General features: G+C 45.9%; 1 protein-coding gene across 1 annotated transcript in view; it reads right to left on the bottom strand.

Moving 5' to 3' along the window:
• ELP4 (elongator acetyltransferase complex subunit 4) overlaps positions 1-21977 on the bottom strand; it is a 1051499-nt gene that overhangs the window by 47776 nt on the left and 981746 nt on the right. The gene's annotated exons all lie outside the window — the stretch shown is intronic.

The following is a 21977-nucleotide window of genomic DNA, read 5'->3' as shown; positions in this document are numbered from 1 at the left end:
GGCACACCCATGCACCCATAAAACATGGTCTTTGATTCACAAGCCTTCGTTCCCAATATACATATAAGGTCACAGGCGGCTAGTATGGGCATTCCTACGCAAAAGAAAAGATGACACTCATGAATTTATAAAGGAAGACTTTGATAACTTGAAAACACTTTGTGCTGCATGCAGACAAGTCATCACCACAGCAAAAGGAGACTATTACATAATTACAAACGTAAGAGAATCAGAGCATTCATTAATGTCAGATCACAACATAGATAGAAATATACATCTTGATGAAGGTGACAACATGATTTTATATGAATTGCAACAAGTGAACCTAACCATAACAACCAAGCAAGGGTACAAATGCAATAATATCCAAACTGGCACACCAGTTTGAAAAAGCACCCCGTCTGATTGAGCAGTGCAAAATATGTGTCAGCTTATTTCAGAATCATCTTTGAATAAAAGAAAAATCTGTGTATCATATTAAAATATTCCTCCATATTGAAAAATACCAGTGGTGGTATGTTAGAATTCCCCTTCTCCGTTTTATCAATGTTATCTGTCAATGCATCAGCCCTATACCAGGCCCACTAATAGCACCTCAGTTGACAAGTGCAATGATATCAACAGATTATTCAAACAATAAAGAAAGATTGGTAATTCACCTCGCCTAGGCTCCTTTGCAGCCCCTTTCCTTTAGAGCAGCATCTTCTTCATGCAAAGGGTGCCTCTAATGCCCTCTCCTGAGCAGTCAGCTCTCTTCCTCGAAACAGAGTTCACAGCCGTTCCCTCCTAGCAGACTAGTCTAGTTTTTCCCAGGTGCTTTGGGTTTTTTGTCCCAGCCCTAGAGCTCAAAGCAATCATACGGTGGCGACCTCCAAGTTTTGGTCAGAAATTCTTGTCACACTTACTGGTAGTTTCTGCAGCATCTTTACTTCAAATATGCAAACAGTTCTTCTGTATTCCGGTGGTTCAGTTGTGTGACCAATTCTAGGCAGTTCGGCTTTGTTGCTTTTTCTATGGGGACAAGTCCGACCATGGTCTTTTGGCACATGTGTGAACAAGTAGGCAAAGAGGAGCTGAGAGTCTTGTCAGGAGCAACCCAAAAGTACAAAGACAGGTGAGACTGCCCCCAGTAAAGTACCAGTTAACATGTGGGGACAGCCCACCCACATACCAGTGGGCCAGGAAAGGGTAGATTCTACCTAGCTTCAAAGGGGCCCTCTCTATTCGTTCCTTAATTTTCTTTTTGACCTACTACAAAGGATCCCTTGGATGTCTTCACAGAGTTCTCCAATTCGCAACTGCTGTCTGGCGTCTCTTCAACACTCCATCTTAGATTTCACTAGACTATAGCAGCACAAAATGGAAACCAGTGTGGCTAAAGCCACCCTTGTCATACACTTCACATGCATCTGTCACACTCACCTACATGGATGAGTGAAAGACCCAGTTGCAGAGGACTGGCAGGCCAAATTTAAAAAACAAGGAGAGGTCATCTATCGAAGGAGCATACAGTGTCACCTAAAGTGCTCAGAATATTAAAATCAAGTCATGGTACCAATAATCGTGTGTGCCATGACTGATAGTCAATTGTGTAAAACTGCCAAATGGCATACCAGCATCTAGGGTACATGTAGCCTAGGCACTTGAAGACCAACCCGATGATGGACACAAACAAAGACAAGCACACAGTTCAGCACCCCAAAGCATCACACACTGACATGCGAACCACATCCCAAAAAGTCTAACTGGCACAGTACACTTCTCTCATAGTCACATCCCTCCACACGTTGGTAGTGTTTTGCAAGATTAGTCCTCCTGCGGGGTGTCACTGACACAACCAGAGGTAGCTGCGATACATGTAAAACAGGTCCAAGAGCAAACATTTGTTAACTCCACCAAATAACAGGTGCAGGAAACACAAATATGGATCACAGTGTTCAATTTTATTAGGGATACAAACACAAACGCAAGTGATGATGCTGATGTTTCTCAAGGGCTAGTCTTCATCCTCTTGCTTGGACCAACTCATCAACGTTACTGACTTCTAAAGAATGTCAAGGGGCTGATAAACATTACGTACATTAGCCTTCATAAACGTTCAGTAACATCATAAAAATCAAACCACTTCCATAAAGCGTCTCTGAATGCTGCCATTAACCCTTTATCTACAGGCGGACTGGGGCATAGGAAACTAGCAATCATTTGCTGGCATAGATCGAAAGGTAAACAGGACAGGTTTCCCTAGGGGAAAGATTTCGGTGTGGGCTTCCCATGACGTGAGAAGTTAGAAAACTAGTCAGAGGACTACATATACTTTGGGTAAAAGACTGCAGCCTCCTTCGTGACATCCAGACTGCTGAATAATCCAACCCAGGCACTTCACTCTCTTAAGCGAGGCACTGGCTGACACTGTGGCTCAAGCATAAGTAGATGTTGTGCTTTTCCTTCTCTTCAGGGTTCATGATTTTTGTCACACCGTCTCAAGACTGAAAGTTTGTTGAAACAAACTTGACAAGTAAAACGATCGCCTCACCTTTTTGCAGAGGTCGAGGTAATGATAGGCAATATTACAAATTTAAGACTACAGTAATATTAAAACTAAATACCACCATATAATATGTGAAAAGAACGTGTTTGGGCAGGGTAGGTAATTAACATGTTTTGGGACAGGGCCCATTAGAGAAATATGTTGTGAATTAAGAAGAGTATCGTTCCCGATTTTTTTTTATACGTGTGTTTTTTGATCGTACACTGTCCTTTTTTCTCCATAAATTGTTATCAGTATTGCGATAAACAATGCGGCTGGAAAACGTAGCATTTACGCACAAATATTTATGGCGTCGAACGCTAACACTTTGCAAAACACGATGGTAAAACCTCAGCGTGTTCAATTCCAAAACTCACCTATTAAGTAATAGATTTAAGAAGTTCTACCCTTGAGGTATATTTTTCCTAAGTGCTATAACAAAAAAGAAAGTGATTTAAAATAATCGGTTTACTCCTAAGAGGTACTTTGCTTTCAGGGAAGAGGGCCACGCGTTGACGTGACGCATATATCGCGCCAACAGTTTCTTTCTTTCGTCGCCTGGATAATAGGAGCCTGTCTGAAGGCTCCCTTCAGCCACTTGACTCCTCAGTGAACAGCGCTCGTGCTGACTGCCGGAAGTGGCTTCATTGAGGTCTCGAGGACGCCAAGTGGCACTTAGGAGCCCTCCACGCTCGAACAGACGCACTGGTCAATAGAGTAACTACTGGGTGTGCTGCTCCCCGCACACACTTCAGCGGAAACCATTGGCAGCCACCACAATGGTAGGCGGCCATTTCACTCGGCGTTGTGCTTGCGAGAGTTAAGAAAGCCTACTTTTCAACATAATTATTTCTCCTCAACATTTCAGTCGAGCTAAAGCGCAGTCACACGATAAAAGTGCGGTTTCTTTCTCATTTATGCGTTGGTGGTCAGCGGGGCACCCCACTTGTCATTAAAAGCTAAAGGTTGAAATTGCGCGGTGGGTTTGTAAGGTTATTGTCTCACCTACTCAAAATAGCAACTCTTCAAGAATCACGTATGTGTGAACTGTCCCACGTGAATTATTTATGCGCTCAGTGTATGGATTCGTTAACAGCTGCCTATCGTAAGCACTGGAAAAAAACGGTGTAATCCCAACCCTCCCAAAAAAAAAATAATAATAATTTTTAGCAACCTGTCATAATTTCCCCCTGTGCAAATGGGGAATAACGCATGTAAAAGTTCTTTGCGACTCTTATTGGAGCACCTTTTGCTATGTTTCGTCCGAACAAACCCTGCCAGGGCTTACAAAGAGTAGTTTGCAAAGGTAAAAATCTGGGGCCAAGTGCAATCTTGCCGAACAATGATTTGAAATTGGCGCAAATGCTACTTGTGCATCTTTTCAAAATGACCATAACACTCGGAGTGCACTGTGAGACCGGACTGCTCAGCCCTTCAGTGTCTCTACTCCCCGGATGATGAGACTATATTAAGTGTGAATGTTGCTAATTTCAGAGAAAGACGTTTCCAAAACTACTCTAGTGAAAGTACTATTTGCGAGGTAAGATTTAGCTGTGCCAGGTGGCTCAGCGAGGTAATGTAACCACTCTGGGAATTCCAGCCTGATCTCAAAATCAGCTTCGCGATCCAGCGGCGGCTCTCAGCCCTTCGTCCTTACGCTGTAGATGACCTCGGGTAACACGGAACGTCTGCTATTCAGCCTCGGGGGGAATGGGCAAAAATAGGTAACCAATAGACATTTGCAAAGGGCCCGCACTGCTACATAGCATGTATGTCAACGTTTTCAGCAACTTTAGATCAATTTGCGCTTCAGATAACATTTTTGTAAAAAACTGCAAATTACCCATCAGATCACAGGCGTAACAATAGCCCCCGCGGTGCGCGGTGCCCCCGAGCTCCAGGGGGGCCCTCAACACAGTACACTGTGCACGGGCGGCGAGCTCTGGCCTGAGAGCTCCCGACTTGGTGGGGATGGGCTCCCGCTTCATGTACTCTGCGAGGGGTGGGGGAAGCTTCACGTTTTCTTACGCCACTACATCAGATGATTGACTGACTGTAAAAATTGTGAAAATCCACAATTATGAGGAAAAGAGACAGGCCCTAGACTCGCATAATTTTGTGGGTCTGGTTACACTAAAGATGGCGGTGCTCTTATCCCAAAAGCATGCAGCAAATATCAGTGTGCTCGCTGGGGGCGTCATCAGGAGGGGAGTGAGGGGACATTCTGCCTAAGGCTGATGCATTTCTGTGAGATATGTGAGTCCCGGGGCCCCCCACCACATTCTCCAGTTAAGGCCCCATTATTCTGTGTTAAGCCACTGGTACGGGCTAAATATACTTCTGGCGACCTCAAAGTGTGAACAATGATTCAACATAGCGCGATTACAAATAACTGCATGTGTATGTAATGCAAATTGTACTAGAATCCGAAATAATCACAGAAGATAGTCACTGTACACACAAACGAATATTACCCAGTAGCTGAAACAGTCAACTACTAAGGGAAAGTGAAATGAGATTATTGGAAGGCCTTGGGAAAGCCGACACAGCCATAGAATGAGTCAGCAAACTCACTGCCGGAAATACATTCCACAGGAAGAAACTCAATACCCTCCAAACCAACACAGATCACACAAAACAAACCTCTCACAATTAGCGGTTAACTAGTGTTGACACCGCTCTTCATAGGAATGCACCAACTGTTCTGCGCACTGAAAACAGAGGTGTAATAAAAATGTTGAAAAATATGTAACGCAAGATTGGACTGTACATCTTTAATTCAGTGCAACCCAACTTGGTCTATCCCTGAAATGAGGTGTTGATTTACGACCCAAGCGACCTCATATAACATGAAACAGCTGCCAACAGTTTCAGTTACAAACATTGTTGAGGTTCACTAAAACGATGACTGTCTTTATTATGTGCCCCACTGGTGCTCGAAGTCTCAATACATTGCAATTTGAGTTAAAAACGAAAGAGCAATAAAAAAAAACACACAAAGCCCTCAACCCTTGTAGTATGACAAAAGCAGAAAGAATAAATACGTCATAGCGCAGACTTTGTGAAACAAACTGAAATCACTTTAATAGAACTGAGATTAAACCATACACAGAAACTGTGATGCTAAGGTCGCTGTGAACAGGACCCCTGGTATGTGTTGTCAACAGTAGATGTACTTCCAAAAAGTAGCTACACATGCAAATTACCCCAACACGCAAAGGAAACCAGAAGCGCAATTTATGCATGTACGCATATGGAATTTTACAAGGGAAAATGTAAGGAATGTAATGTGGATTCTTTCAAAGAAAATATTTCTAAATGCGCAACACTTAGCCCACGAGGAAAGCAATTTTATTAGTGCAGCAGTTATTTAGATCTGGCTAGAGCAACTTTTAGCTGCCACCAGGGCTCATGTAATGAACGTAACATAGTACATACTAGGGAGGGGCTTTGGGATAGCACCCTCAGCCAGTGATTGATTTAGCACAGCCCATTACGCCACAGGTGAGTAAAAGATCATTCATATTTTGCATCATCCCATATGAGAATTTTCTTTTCACTGTTATGCCGCTGGCCATAACAGTTCTAGTCAGACCTTCCAGGATTTAGCAAACATATCACAAAATCATTGCTTTTATGAAAATTCCCGAATGTCACAAAACTTATAGTAAGTTTTTTTAAAGTAAAAAAACTTTGACGGACCCTTCTTTTATTGACTCTATGCTCCTGGCTGCGCTGTAAAAAGAGGCTGAGTAGCAGACAGAGAGAGGTGTTCACTTTCTTTCCTCCAGCGTGGGAGCTGTTATATCACCACTTAGATCTGGGCAGAACTCGCAGAGTCTCAATCCGTGGAGAGTTACATCAAAACTCTGCGAGAGTCTGCAGAGTTCCCTGAGCAGGCAGAATCGGACATGTTGCGCTGCTCATACTTATGTTTACTGCTGAAACTTCTTCGGCGAGAATGTCACCACACATCACACCAGACGGTGGTGCTTCTTTCTGCCACTCGAGTAGATTTTCTACTCGAGCGGCAGCTTTCTGAACACAAATGGTTGTGACCTGCTGTGACTGCCCACTTTGAGAAATCCTGCTGGGAGGCATTCTAGCACTCGAAAATCACATTAGGGGATGCAAATTTGCACTCGCCAGTTTAATGTTGGGGAGTCGCAGACAAGAAATAACTGCCACGGGGAGGTTGGCAGAGTTTAGACTGAACTCTGTGTTCCCAGGGGAGCATGGAGTGGGCATAAATCTCTCCGCAGCCACAAACTGTTGCCTAACATGTACGTCTTGCAAAAGCCATTGTTTCCACTGACTGCAAGTCAGAGAAGACAGTCTATTGATACAGATACATTTATAACATGGATATAGGCTCTTTCTGTCTTTAGCTTGTATAGGACTGTGATGGAAATGTCCTTTACAATTCAGTATTTGGTCCGCCTTAAATTTGAATAAGTCCTTAAACACTTCAGTGGTTGCTGTTCTTTCATTCTCATATATTTACTTACACACATGTAATTTCAAGTTTCTTTGCTATTAAGCATTAATTTTGCAGGGTGGCTACTATCTATCAGATGAGTTGGCAGGTGCTTTATTTTCATTTTCTTCCTTCACATCGTGTCTACTCTGGACATCATAATCGGGTACTCCTTGCCACTGTATCATGATGATCCACTGAATTATGTCACCCCTGAAGAGCTAGGAAAATTGAGGCCTTTCTTCAATTATCTTTAACTGTCCAACTGTGTCTTGGAGACAGTCTGACCATGTCTTTCCTTTTTTTATCTGTGGATAGGGCACTACTGGCCACCATGAAATAGATGTCCTGACAATATTGGTAGCATCCACGGTCCATTGCACTGCATATGTCTGAATGACACCAAGGTTACAGATATCTGAAGGATCTTCCTCTCTTTTTTGTATCTTCCCTGCCATTCCTTTGGTTATACTTTTTTCATGTGTTCATCCTAGGATTCTGAAGCCTAAAGATAGGTTCTTATTTTTGTGACTTGATCAACCATTTCTTCTTGCTTGGTTTCCCATTGATCAACTATTCTACACACTTTCAGAATGTTTTCAAATAAACATTATTCTGTCCAGTTTCTACAATTCAGAAACTTAGACTAGTTATCCTTAATAATTTTAAATTGAGAGGCCTTCCCACCTGAAAACATTTTGAAATAAAAATATAATACCAGTGTTACACCTGGCATCTTTGGTGTGGTCTCCCCTGACGCTTTTCCTCTGCCTCCCATGTTTTGACTGTGTGCTGGACTCTGTTTTTGGTACTCTGGGCACTTTACCGCTGCTGACCAGTGCTAAGGTGCAGGTGCTCCCTGTGTAAAATATATGTGTAATTGGCTTCTCCATGATTGGCACATCTGTTTTACTAGTAAGTCCCTAGTAAAGTGCGCTAGAGGTGCCCAGGGCCTGTAAATCCAATGCTACTAGTGGGCCGGCAGCACTGGTTGTGCCATCCACATGAGTAGCCCTGTAAACATGGCTCAGACCTGCCACTGCAGTATCTGTGTGTGCAGTTTTAACCTGCCAATTCGATCTGGAAAGTGTACCCACTTGCCAGGCCCAAACCTTCCCTTTTTATAAATGTAAGGCACTCCCCTAAGGTAGGCCCTAGGTAGCCCCATGGGCTGGGTGCAATGTATTTTAAAGGTGGGACATGTACTGATGTGTTTTACATGTCCCAACATTGGAATACTGCCAAATTAGTTTTTCACTGTTGTAAGGCCTATCTCTCTCTTAGGTTAATATGGGGCCTGCCTTTAAATATTTTTTAAGTGCAGTTTCCCTTTGGGAGCAGATGTAAATTAGAGTTTGGTGTGTCTGAACTCATAATTTAAAAATACATCTTTTGGTAAAGTTGGGTTTTAAATTGTCAGTTTGAAAATGCCACTTTTTGAAAGTGGGCATTTTCTTGCTTAAATCATTCTGTGACTCTGCCTGCTTGTGTATTCCCTGTCCGGGCCAGGCTAACAGTTGGGCTGTTTGTGAATCCCCTCTAGACAGAGACACAAAGGGAGCTGGGGTGTAGCCTGCATATCCCGATGGGACATCTGGGCTAGAGTGGAGGGAGAAGTGGCATCGCTGACATTTACAATGCATGCTTGCCCGTAAACCAGGTACTCTGTGTAAAAGCAACGTTTCCATTGTTTTCTATGGAGTAAGACTATTATTTTGAAAATTCATAACTATACTTGTGTATTTTGGATTTCTGTTGTTTTGGACTTGTTGGATTTAGATAAATATTGCCTATTTTTCTAAACTGGTGTGGTGTCCATTTTGTAGTGTTTTCACTGTATTACTGTGTGTTTTGGTACAAATACTGCACACATTGCGTTCGAGATAAGCCTGACTGTTTGTGCCAAGCTACCAAGGGGGTGAGCTGGGGTTGTCTTAGGAGTGTAACTCCCTTATCCTGACTATAGTGAGGGTCCCTGCTTCAAAAGAGTGCAAACTGACTGCCAACCAGAGACCCCATTTCTAACAACCAGTCTCTATACATGTGACAAATTATCTATTAATATGTTAATCTCCAAACTGGTTAAAATGAAGGTATGTCTTTCATAGTCCACATGCTTTTTAAATAGAACTTCAGGACAATGTACATCCTTGCATTCTCTGCTGGCTATTCCAAAACTAAGGGTCTGATGTTTTATAGTATTTTATTTTATGTGAGTAGCATTTCAGTCTACCTTTCAATTTCAAATCCTTTCTTCTCTTCCTTGTTTATTGTTATAGATCTGTATCCCTGTACTGTAGTTCTATTCAGGGCATCACAAATAAATACAGCAAGCCTTTTTCTGTGTATGAGGTAGGAAACATTTGTGTCAGAAAAAGTGGAAGTCAGTAAACTATCTTGTTCCTGAAGAATGTATGATCCAGAACAGTCACTTTTCTGATCTGTCACTGTTGTATCTTCATAAACGCTCTGCCCCATGCCCTCCCCAGTATTTTATGTGGCGAACCACTCTAGGATGGCCAACGTACTTGATCAGTTCTGCACTTGCCCTATATTTATCTGGTTGATATGGCTATTTCTACAAATAGACAATGTGTCAGCCACGTTTGCCTTTAACACCTGGGTAGACTATCAAAAGCACACTATCACGAAAATGCATTCATTTCAACATTGTGTATATGTGGTCCTCTGGGTTTTAGAGAGAGTTGGTTATCATTTTGAGTCGAATCATACCATTTTTTCAAGTTCTATAAGAAGATCTACGTCCTGTCTCTGGGGTACCCATGCTAGAAGTTTATTACTTGTTGCATGAAAACATTTCTGAAATTGATATTTTTTATCAACTCTCAGTGCTTTCATTTCGAAATACTGCACTTTGTATACTGATAATTTATATCTCAGAAGGTTAGATATGCCATCTACCTGTGGTTTTCTTGCCTCCGAAACCATACCTCTATTTTTATCTTGCTGAGAGCACATCCAAAGTTTTTAAAAACCCTTTACCTGTCTTGTCTAGGACATTTTCCTTTTGGGTCAGAGCAAACGTTTCTCCCTCTTTCGACACATTGATATATATTTTTTAAACCAACATATTTGTGAAGGTTGAGGCTACCCTCATCCAACCTTGAAAGCTTCTACTTTTGTGCACTTGGGTATCTTATGTCTACATAACACTTGTTTTCCTTTTTCGCTGCTTGAGATATCTTCAGCACCACTTTGACCTGTGAATGTAAGCTTTGCCATACAAGTTGCACCTCACAAAACCCAATACAACTTATTTGAAGATGTTTGCAAGAGTTAATTAACTCGTCTACAATACTCGACAATACCCTTCAGCTTCTTTTGACACAATACACAAAGGCCAGGAAGAAAAAACTGCTCTTTCATGTCTTATTGTTCATATGTCCGGAACAAATGTGAGAGCTTATTTAAAGCCAATTACTAGCTGTACATTTTTTGGTCAATAAAAATGCTTGTGTAGATCCCCGTTCTCTCTCCTGGACATACAGGGGTTGTTAAAATTTCTGTGACTCATAGATCAGTGGGACGTATCTGGGGATGAACACCCAGAGAGAGTTTTGCATGCTCAATTTGTTGTCTCTGTTGTGCCTACTGGCACATACACACGCGTCAAATGACTTCCGGCCAAACGATCCAACCCTGGATAAGTTTGAGGGATTATAGACAAGGTAGTTCACCCATTCTATATTTTTAGTAGGGTTTGATGACCTACTGTTGTGGGTCGCTTAAAGTTCAGTAGAATCATGACATCCTCCATCAAGAATCATGAGGAGATCCGGTCACATTTGCTTGTATGCTCTATTTTCCTGTCTGTAGCAAGACAACAAAATGGTGGGTGTATAGCACATCATTTTATTTCCTATAGTCCTCAAGCAGACTGGTCCCTATTGACTTAGCTGTCCATAATTTTGCTTGGAATGGGCCGCGAGTTTCTAATGGACTGGGTGATGGTTACTTGCTCATATGGCCAGGAGCTTTTTATTTTATGAAGGCTGTGGTTAGGGCAATTTTTGGAATGGGCAGCGGATGAACTAACACATATGACTTTATTTAAAATGCTTTAGGCTGTGGAATTTCAACATCTTTAAATCAAAAATAAAATAAAACTAATAAGATAAAATGACAGAATAGATAAATGAGTCAAATCAATTAACATGTTTATTTTTAACAGAACTGAGCCACCGTCAACGCAAGAAGCGCAAATAAAGAGTAATATTGATTGTGTCAACAAAGTGCTGCAAAGTGTGCATAATTCTTATTTCTGGATATGGTCCCTGACTCCAAAAAGTGCTACGTATAATAAAGTGCTCGTTCAGAGCTCAATTTAATCCCACAATCAATTTCTTTAAAGATCACACAGCATTTTGTTAGTTATTAACCTCAACAGTGAATTAGAGAGAGTATAAATAAAGATGTTTGAGTTGCTTGGAACTTGGTGGTAGCACCATACTACCACTCCTTAGAAGTCCCTACGACTGGGTTGATGGTGATTTGTTCAATTACCAGCTTCTTCCTCGTTCGGTTAAAGACTGGCTTATCATCTTCTGTCTACACATATTATACCTTTATTTCCAGGCTTCCTCAAGGAAGACCACAAGTTCCGAAGTTATTTCAATTTGTTTTAAGAAGCCCAAATATTGTTTTCCATGCGCCATTTGTAGAAAATGTGTGCATAAGACTAACTGGGCATTTCAGCCCCTAGGCTTCCATCATTTATTTATGCATTTGTATGCAGCACAGACATTACCCTAAGGTGCTAGAAAGCTTTACAATAAAACTTAAGTTGTTACTCAAACGTTGTTACATAAGTTCCAAAATGACATAATAGCAGATCATTATATAAGGCACAGAGTAACAACTGCTCTAAGATGTAGTTAGTATAAGTTACAGCAGGAAACAGGGTATCAAATGATAAAATCTAACGAAATGGAGGTAGTGCTGTTAACCTCAGGGCAATAGTTAGAGTCTACAGCAGTGGAGTAAGCAGCTAAAATGTCAGTAGTTACAATGTTTTTGAAGGAGAAGGGCTTTCAGCTCTGCTTTGAAAAATGCCAGATGATTTGTAGGTTCGGATGTTAGGAGCTCCATGTTCTGGTTGCGTTTCTTGATGACTGTGCCATGAGCCATTTCTTTTTAAAGGTCGGAGATTCAATCAACAGTGCTTCAGCATTTTGCGATGGTTTAGTACCCCTGGATAGCTTAAGTCACTATCCCTGAACTTCTGTACTACCTAGACAGCCCTCAGAGAGTGTTGCAGGTTTTGCATCAATAATAACCTAGCCAATGGGGGGCTGGTTTACAATTATTGTGGCCACTGCTAATACCATATTCATGCCTATTTAACCTCTCTCTGCCATTCCAATAAAAAGGACAGGGTTTATGATCTTTTGTTGTCCTGGCTACCCGTCACCCCGTAAATACTGACATTAAGACAGTAAAACATTTAGGCCCTCATTACAAGTTTGGCAGTCTTCGGACAAGACTGCCATGCAAAATGCCACCACCATGCCGCCAGATGGTGGCGGTACAGCATCCGCCATATTATGAGTCACAAAAAACAAACTGCCCAAATCAAGCTCCAAAAACAACATCGCCAGGCTGACCGATGGCGAAAGAGTGACTGTACTACCACCAGTCCTGCCACACAGACACCATTCCTCCTGCCCTATTACAAGTCAGTTTTCCGCACAGCAGCACATGCACGGTGGTAAACCATTGGCGGTTTGCACCGCGGCGGTACAAAAAGGCACTGCCTATATTAGCCAACACTACATTAGACAGTTCGAATCCCCCACACATGAAACAGATACACACACCTGCTCACAGTACTATAAAACACCACCCCCCACACACACCCACAATCCCTTGCAACTCCCACGACCAGCCACTGAGAAACAAGCCACGAAGCACATCCCATTCACTACAAACACCTTCACATAGCACACACTGCACACATCACCACCACAACCCACCAGCACCCACATCCAAACACCCCCACACCACCAATCCCCCTGCTCTGCACTCTACCCGCACAGCACCCCCCCCCACAACAACATGCTACACCAGAGGGACCCACGGTTCACAGACAATGAGTTGCAGGTCATGGTGAACAAGATCGTCAGAGTACAGCCACAACTGATGGAAGCGCAGGTCCAGCAATCATCGTTGGCCAGGAAAACAGAGTTATGGCACAGGATTGTCGACAGGGTCAACTCAGTCAGCACCTATCCACGCACAAGGGAGGATATCAGGAAGAGGTGGAACGGCCCTCAGGGAGACGGGCGTCCAGGCACCAGATCGCCCTGAACAAGACTGGTGGTGGGCCCAGTCCTCCTCCCCTTGCGTTGACATCCTGGGAGGAGAAGGTCTTGGACATCATGCATCCGGAGGGCCTTAATGGTATCATTGGAGGTCTCAACCCTGGTAAGTCAACAATACCCACCCCAGGTACCAACCAACCCTGTCCAGCATGTCTCCCCACCACTCCCCAATCCACCCCACCCCACAATACTGCACCACCACCAATCTCTCCATGCCCCTCCTCTGCCTGCCACACCACCCCTCGCCCACCATCCCCACACACTCCCCCCCCTAATGCATGGATAACAATCACAATGTGAAGAAACACAACTCCCACAATGCATCACTCCTCACACAGCAAAAAATTACAGTCCTACATCACAGTGGAATACCTGCATGGACAACCATACCACAGCCCACACCTACTGCTTGCTACAACAGCGTCCCAACACATGGCAATGACAGCAGTACCAACCACCATCCACAACCCACCATGGCACAAGGAAACCATGGCACAATCCCCATACCAAAATCAATGTCTACAGTGCTGCAGCTGTCAATGCCATCACTGGGAAGCAAGTCGAACCACTGCATGCACCACACCATGGAAATGACAATTACACATCCACATACAAACTCTCCCCCTCGCCAACCACAGTTAACCCTGCCACACTGCAGAGGATGCCAGGGCCAGACAGCCTCACCAGGATGAAGGCCCCAGTAGAAGTCTGAATGGGGACGTCTTGCCTGGGCCATTTGGGGTGACTGGTCAGTCCACTTCCAGCAGCCCAACACTGGACACATCGGACACCCCCTCCCATGTGGCTACAACACCTCAGCCAGCCCTTCCTCCACAAGCCTGTGCCCCAGGGACCTCTCAATCAGAAGGGTGCCCCACATTACAGGGGCCAGATTCAAGGGCACACACCCAGACAATGAAGGGCCTGGTGCTACTGGGAGTGCGCACACTGTGCCAGGGGCACACGTATGGGGGCCAGGGGCTGTGGGAGGGGAACTGTGGTCCAAGGGACAGGGCAGCTACAACACCAGACTGTCCAGGAGACTCTCACCCAACTCCTGGGTGTATACCACCAAACCCAGGACAACATGGCCCAGATCCTCACCACCGTGCAGGAGACCCAGAGGCTGCAGACTGAAGAACACCAGGAGGCCATGCAGCAGTGCAGACCCACAATGCCAACATGGGCTCCATAGCAGGGGTGCTGAAGGAACTCACATGATCCTGTGTGAGCCCACCTCCCACCAGCATGCGCCTTCCAATAGCCACAACCCATCTGAGCCCTCCACGTCAGCGGCAGCTAGTGGCATGGAGGCCCTGGCCTAGGCCACGCAGGACACCAGCACCCCTCCCCCTGTGGCTGAGGAGCCCCCATGCAAGCGAGGACATCCAACCAGATATCCAGCCGAATTGATGCTAAGACCACCACCAGGAAGTGACCCTCTCCTGAACAGTCTCCCCCTTGTGTCACTGAGACACCCTGTTGACTGCCCACTGTCATCTCTATTGGCCCAAAGCCACCATACTGGACTTCGACTACCCACAGCTGGCCTAAGTACTCCAATGATCCCACCCGCCATGACCCATTTCATCACCCCTTGCACTTGTACCTCCCAAACAAACACCATTGAGCACAGTTACTGCCTGCGTCTTTAATTGTCATGAGTACGAAAGATACTGCCATTACATGTGCAACTATCAATGCATTGTCCTGCCAATGTATGTGAGAGTGACAGAAAGGGGAGCAACATGCAGCAACGATTACAGTGGAACAGGCAGTGGCTAGAGACATGCGTCAAGGGAGGCAACAGGCGAGGCAGGGACCAGAGTGCACCACAACAATGTCCTGAAAGTAGAGCAAGACAGGGACATTAATCACTATAGGAGTTGCATATGCCAACTCAGCATGCATGCACTGTAAGTACAGGAAGCCAAGGGTGAGATGGCAAGTCAAGTCCCCAACCATATGCCCATAACAAACCCACATTCCTAAGATATACCTCCCTAATGGCCCCTCCCTCACAGCAAACAGACCCAGATGTGAGGCAGTTCCCACTGCCATGCACTGTAATGTTGCACAGCCCCCAATGTCGACTCCCAGGATAGGATGCAATACAGAGGAAACCACCTAGTGTAGAACACGTATTGGATCTGCCACTTCAGGCAACAATGGTCATGCACTGTAACACAACAGCAGGCAGAGAATAGCACTGACCTGTGCACAGTAAGAACCCAACTCATGGGCACATGTAACCCATCCTCCAAGCCACTCAGAGTCAGAGCTGCACCCAATCTTTCCAGTGATTACAGACACCAGGTGGCAGTATGGCACTAGACGGACAGTTGTACAGGTCACATCCAAGACATTTGACACATACCTGTATCTCAGTGGAAGTAATGTTGTATGAGCTCTGCTCTAGAGTCAGCTGCATCCTCATCATCTTCTTCCTCATCTCTCCCTATGTCCCCTTTATCAGCCACTGGTACAGATGCCACCTCCTCTGCATCAAGCAATGGGATGTGACGTCTTAGGGCCAGATTGCGTAGCATGCAGCAGGCAATAATGATCTGGCACACTTTCTTTGGTTTATAGAGTAGGGCACATCCGGAGATGTGCAGACACCGAAGTCTGGCCTTCAGCAGGCCAAACGTCCTCTCAATGACACGTCTTGTTCTACTGTGGGCCTCATTGAAACTGTTTTCAGCAGCTGTAGTTGATGCCTCACGGTTGTAAGTAGCCAGGGAAGGTTGCGATAACCAGAGTCACTTGTGTGCACAGAGGTAGGAGCCATGCCGAGTCCTGGAGTGTGATAGGACAGGTCATGAAGGGTGTTGAGAGCAGAGGGGCACACATATGAAAGAATACATTCCGATGAACCAGGCCCGGTCCCTCTGTAATGGTACCATCATGTGTGGGACGGTGCTGTTCCGCAGAATGTAGGAGTCATGCACAGAACCAGGGAACTTGGCCGCCACTTGCGTGATATATTGGTCAGCAAGACACACCACCAGCACATTGGTGGTACAGACATGTTTGCAGTTCCTATACACTTGTTCACTTCTCCTGGGTGGCACCAGTGCAATGTGGGTGCCATCAACAGCCCCTATCACATGATACATGTGCCAAGTTGTAGAAGCCAGCTTTGACAGTGCTCAAATCAGCACTTTGGGGAAACCTGATGTAGCTGGGCAGATGTTTTAGCAGGGCACATGGTACGTCCTTCAGGACGTTGCTGAACATGGGCTGTGACATCCCTGCTGCCAAACCCACTGTAATCTGGAATGACCCTGAGGCAAGGAAGTGGAGGACTGACAACACCTGTACGGTGGGAGGGATGGCATTGGGATGACGAATGACAGATCCAGCTCCAACTGACTCACCAGCTCCATGATGGTCTGACAGTTCAGATGATAGGTCTGATTGACATGTCGCTCTTCCATCGTGGCAAGGTGGACTAGGGCCTGTAAACCGGAGCATTTCTTATCCTCAACTTTCCACCATACCTGGGAAAAGGAGGGTGTAGAAATCATGATGTGCAGCATTGACTGTGTGGACGTAGTTGAGCTGTGCACAGGTCACCAAATGTCACCCATGACGCACCAGCAATGCACCCTGAATTCACATTGCACATGTAAAATGGCAGCCACCTGTACTGCATGCACAGGACAGATGGAAGTGAGCCCATCCTGCCGGTGTAACACATCATGGCGGTAGGAGGTCGCAACCGCAGTGAAAACTCCTCATTAGTTAATATGGTTGCCTATGGGAGACAGGAGCCAATGGTGATCGCCGCCGCTGGTGACGGTGATGTCTGCAGCGGCCGTGACCGCTTTTTCATGTGCTCATGCTCACTTGACTCCTGACATTCGTGCAAGGAAAACCTCCACTGCGTGTGCTGCTGTGTTCTGACTCTGGTAGCCAAGATGCCATGTCCTGCAGGAGATAGGGCCCAAGCCTTCACCCAGGAGGAATTGGAGAAGCTCATTGACGGGGTCCTAATCCTGTATGGGCAGTTGTATGGGGCAGCAGAGCAGTAGGTGAGGCCAAAATCACTGTCCTGTCTGTGAATGGTGCGTATGGGGACAGGGGCCTTGGGTCGCAGCAGTGTGATTGGAGAATGGACATGGGTGAGGAGTCTGAGAATAAATGGATTGATGAAATGTGCATGTGGTAGTGAGATTTGTGCTGTCCACTGCTGTCCCTGTGATGCCACGCTACATGATTTTGTCCTTCTGTCTGTATCAACCATGCTGATCAGCGCCCATCAGAAGAAGAGGTCATGGCGTGCGATTGCCAAGCAAGTGCAGACCCTGGGGGCCAAACCTGGTGGAGCACCCACTGCAGAAAGCGGTAGGAAGACCTGAGACTCTGGGCCTGCAAAACCATACAGGCCCAGCTGGGGACATCCTCCCAATGAGGGAGGGGTGCTCGTCAGACCCTGACCCCCTTAATGGACCCCATTTTGGCAGTGACATACCCTGAGGTGGATGGGCACTTGAGGGCAACACATGTGCATTGCTGTCGTTACCCCAATGGTGTTCCACTGTTGTAGCATGTCTAAGTGAGGGCATGGCATGTCATGGCAGCAGAGGATGTTGTAGTTACTCTGTGTGACTGTTGTGCTGGCACTGACCGATTGCACCCTTCCTCTCTCTCTCCCACTGTCCTTCCCTCCCTCTCCTCCTGTCTTTGTGTGTATCAGCATCATCTGGTTAAGGAGAAGGGGCACCGGCGAGTGGGGAAGTTGCAGCTCACAGGATCCAGGGGGCTGATACCTGCAGAGCCGAGGGGACCAGTGGGACGGAGGGCGAGGGGAGTGCCACAGGGGAGATTGGATCGACCACACCATCTTCAGATTCCTCCTCCAATGGCTGCTCCCTAGCAGTGCCGGACCCATCTGGGCCCATGCCTGCATCATCCTTGTCTGCCACCCCCCTTACCAGCACCGCCCTCCCTGTAGCTCCCCACCCAGTTGTCTGTGCCCGCTCACCCAGGAGGGTGGGCATCTCCTTCACTGCAGGCACCTCTGCCCCAATCAGCCCTGCTGCCCTCAATGAGGAGGTTATTGACCCCCTTAGGTCAATCTCTGTGGGGCAGTCAAACATCGTGAATGCCATCCAGCGACTGGCTTCACAGATGCAGCAGTCAAATGCCTACCTGGAAGGCATTCACTGTGCCCTGTCTGCCCTGCAGAGATTGTTTCAGGCTCTGGCCTCCTCATTGACGGTAGCCGGTGTTCCTTCTTTTTCCATCCTCCCTCCAACTACCTGTTCCCAATCCCACATTACTCCACCCATCCAAGGCACAGATGCATACCAACATGCATCCACATCACCAGACCCAGATCGCAACGACAAACACAAGCACCACAAAAGACACTACCGCCATGCACATACACAACAGACACATGCAGACACACCAACAACCACTCCCTACATGGACTTCCCCACCACCTCCCCCTCATAGTCACATCACCACTCACACCCGCAGTCACCACCTCATCAGTTGCAGATCCTGCCATATGTGCTCTCACTGCCACCGTCACCACAATATCACTCCCCCATACATGCACCCCATACACCATATGTGCACGCACCATGACAGTTAACACCCCTGCATGCAGCACATCTACCCTACCTGCAGACACCACTCCAACATTCACTCACACAGGCCCCCTGCCATCTCCATGCATCTCCTTCCCCTCCTCCCAGTACACCTAAACGCCCACACTCACCCACCCAACAGTCACCCAGCACACAAGTCATCCACCCATGCACCTGCACCCAAGGCACCTCCATGTACACACCTCTCAACCATTCCCTCTCCCTCCACTCCCAAACGTCCTTCCCATGGCCTACCTTGTACCCGTAAAAAAAAATTTCCTGCAAGAGTTGTCCCTGTTCCTCACCAGTGACCCAGTCCCTGTTCTCCCAAGCGCCCTGCTACCCTTCCCAGACCCCTGCCTTCCACTGCCCAGTCCTCCTCTGGTCCTCGCCATGCCCCTCCCCCACCTAAGACTTCCACCTCCACAGTTACCCCTCCCAAACACAAGAACAAGCCCACTCCCTCCACTTCCAAATCCAAGCCCACTCCCTCCATTTCCAGAGCCAAGCGCAACCCCCCCTTTCTGGCTAACCCACCACCTTCCAAAGCCAAAACTAAGGACTCCCCTCCAAATCCACCACCAAGTACCCCCCTCAAAACCCAGACCAAAGGACCCCTCCTCCAAGCCCAAACCCCTCCCCCCACCCTCAAACCTCCCTCATCACTGAGGTGCCTGCATGCCCCATTGATGCCCCTGCCCTGTGGAGGTCAGCACTTTGCAGTCAGGAGTCAAGTTGGGGCATCAGTCTGTGCCCAATGTGCTCGGGCACTGCAAGTATTTTGCACTGGCCCTTGGGCCTCATTATACATAGTTCTGCCTTTTTTATTTGTTAATTTTTTTTTTTAATACATCTGCACCACTGCAACGTTGGTGGCAATGGTAACAACCTTGTCCTGGCTTTCCTTCAACATGTTTGTGTGGTGGATGTGCGATTTTTTGTGTGTGTTGTGTGTTTACTAATGTCCTTCCCTCCTGTGTGTGCTAGGCTAGTGTACTTACGGTTGGTGTCTTGGTCAGCATCGCTGGTCCTGGAGGTCAATGGCCAGCAGGAGCATTAGGAAGACTTGCAATGTGCGTGCCATGACGCCTACGGACGTTCCTGTGTTCCTGAAGATGAGTATTCACTTTTATGTTATTAGTTTCTGCCAGGCTTTTCGTGGCAGTAAGACTGCCTCAGAAATCCTGGCATTGTGCAGCCTCATAATACGGTCGTGGGAACCAGCCTGACCTCTGGCCTGGAGATGCCTATCGCTGGCTGCAGGGGTCCGTCCATAGCGGCGGTTTGGACGGAAACCTGGCTGTGTTATGCAGGTGCCTTTCCCGTACTTGTAATATGATGGTCTTCACCGCCACCACGGCGGTCCACAGATCACCAGACTCATAATGAGGGCCCTAGTTAGTTTTATTGCGCATTGTTGTGGGAGAGTCGGACTCCAGCAGCACTAGCCTGGGACACAAAGGTGGTATATAGTACCAGAAATAACTTCTGAAAAGTGGCAGATCCTGTCTTTGTGCAGGTGTAAACCATGTGAACATGATTTGCCTTCAATTCTTTGCATGGTGGTAAATTGTAAAGCACTTTTGGGATTTTTGTATTATATTTGATGAATCGTATCTATTAGTTGCATGTGTTATCGTGGGTTTGTAAAGGATTTTTTGTTTCGAGTTAGTACTGAAGACAGATATTGTCATTAAAGATACATATTTACTTTTCCCAACTCTTTTTCACATCTAGCCATCTCGGTCATGTATCCTTATTTCATAAAACTGTGAAATGCATTTATAATTATATTCTGAAGCTCAGATTGTTTTGATATCTAGATGCTCTGGTAGTAGCATCCAGTTCCTACTGTATATTGACTAAAGTTATATTAAAATTGAACAGTGCACACCGGCAGCCAAAACATATTATTTTGACCCTGGTCATGCTATCCCAGCTTCTACTATGGGTCGAGACAGCTTTTTTCTTTGACATTTTTGACTGATAATTTTTTCAGATGGCTACATGAGCCAAGACCAATGGCAAATGTTTGGTAGACAGCTGGGCATCTGCTGGAATACAATAGTAATTACAGTAAATGTATATTTTATATAAATAAATAACCTTACCTACAATAGAAGTAGATGGATTCGGATTTGAACCCACAGGTTTGTTTATTTCCGCCCATTTGTGCATCACAATTGCAGTTGTAAAGGTCACTGACATCCATCAGAATTACAACTCCGAGATATTTGGTTTTCTCACTAAACCGGAGCTGTGATAGATACTCATCTGTTTAGTGTCTGTTACAACATGGATTTCTATTTTTTTATGTGTTACAACAGAAGAAAGAGCCAGAATGTTTTAGCAGAGACATCATTTGCGGCCACTCATCAGGGTGGAAAAGCAGAAACCGATCATCTGTGCACAACTTTACTTTATCAGGTGGTTGTTCCCATCTGGGAGTCTCCATGATCTCTGTTCTTTCTGTGAGGGGTTCAATGAACACTGAAAACACATCAGTGATAGCAGGCAGCTCTGACGGATGACTCCAGCTATTTTAAAGGGAGCTCCTAATACTCCTTTACCCACAAAGATGCACTACTGCCAAAAACGACTAAACTCAATTTCTAAAAGATGAGAAGATAATCAATATTTGGTTCTAGGTATATCAGGTAATTAGAATTATTGGTAACATTGCTCAGTGGCGGCTGGCTCGTATTTACAACAGGGAGGTACAATAGTAATAACATTTTAAAAAATGGCACTTACCTCAGGATGTCTTCTCATCGTCTCTCCTCTCCTAGCTCCCACGCGCTACAGGACCCAGGAAACTGCACAAGCCGATCCTTGCACTGCTTTCATGCTAGAAGCCAGCATGAAAGCAGCATCAGGATTGGTGGGAGCAGCCTCTCTCAGTGCTCACAGGAGCGCTGGAGGCCTGTGCTTTCTCTAACCCAGCTGTCTGAAGACAGCTAGGTTACAGAAGTTTAAAATGCACATGTCAGGCTAGCCATCGCAAGACGACTAGCCAAAGGGACATGCGC

The sequence above is a fragment of the Pleurodeles waltl genome, chromosome 3_1, assembly GCF_031143425.1.
Source record: "Pleurodeles waltl isolate 20211129_DDA chromosome 3_1, aPleWal1.hap1.20221129, whole genome shotgun sequence".
Taxonomy (NCBI): domain Eukaryota; kingdom Metazoa; phylum Chordata; class Amphibia; order Caudata; family Salamandridae; genus Pleurodeles; species Pleurodeles waltl.
This window is presented reverse-complemented; position numbering and strand designations above follow the sequence as displayed.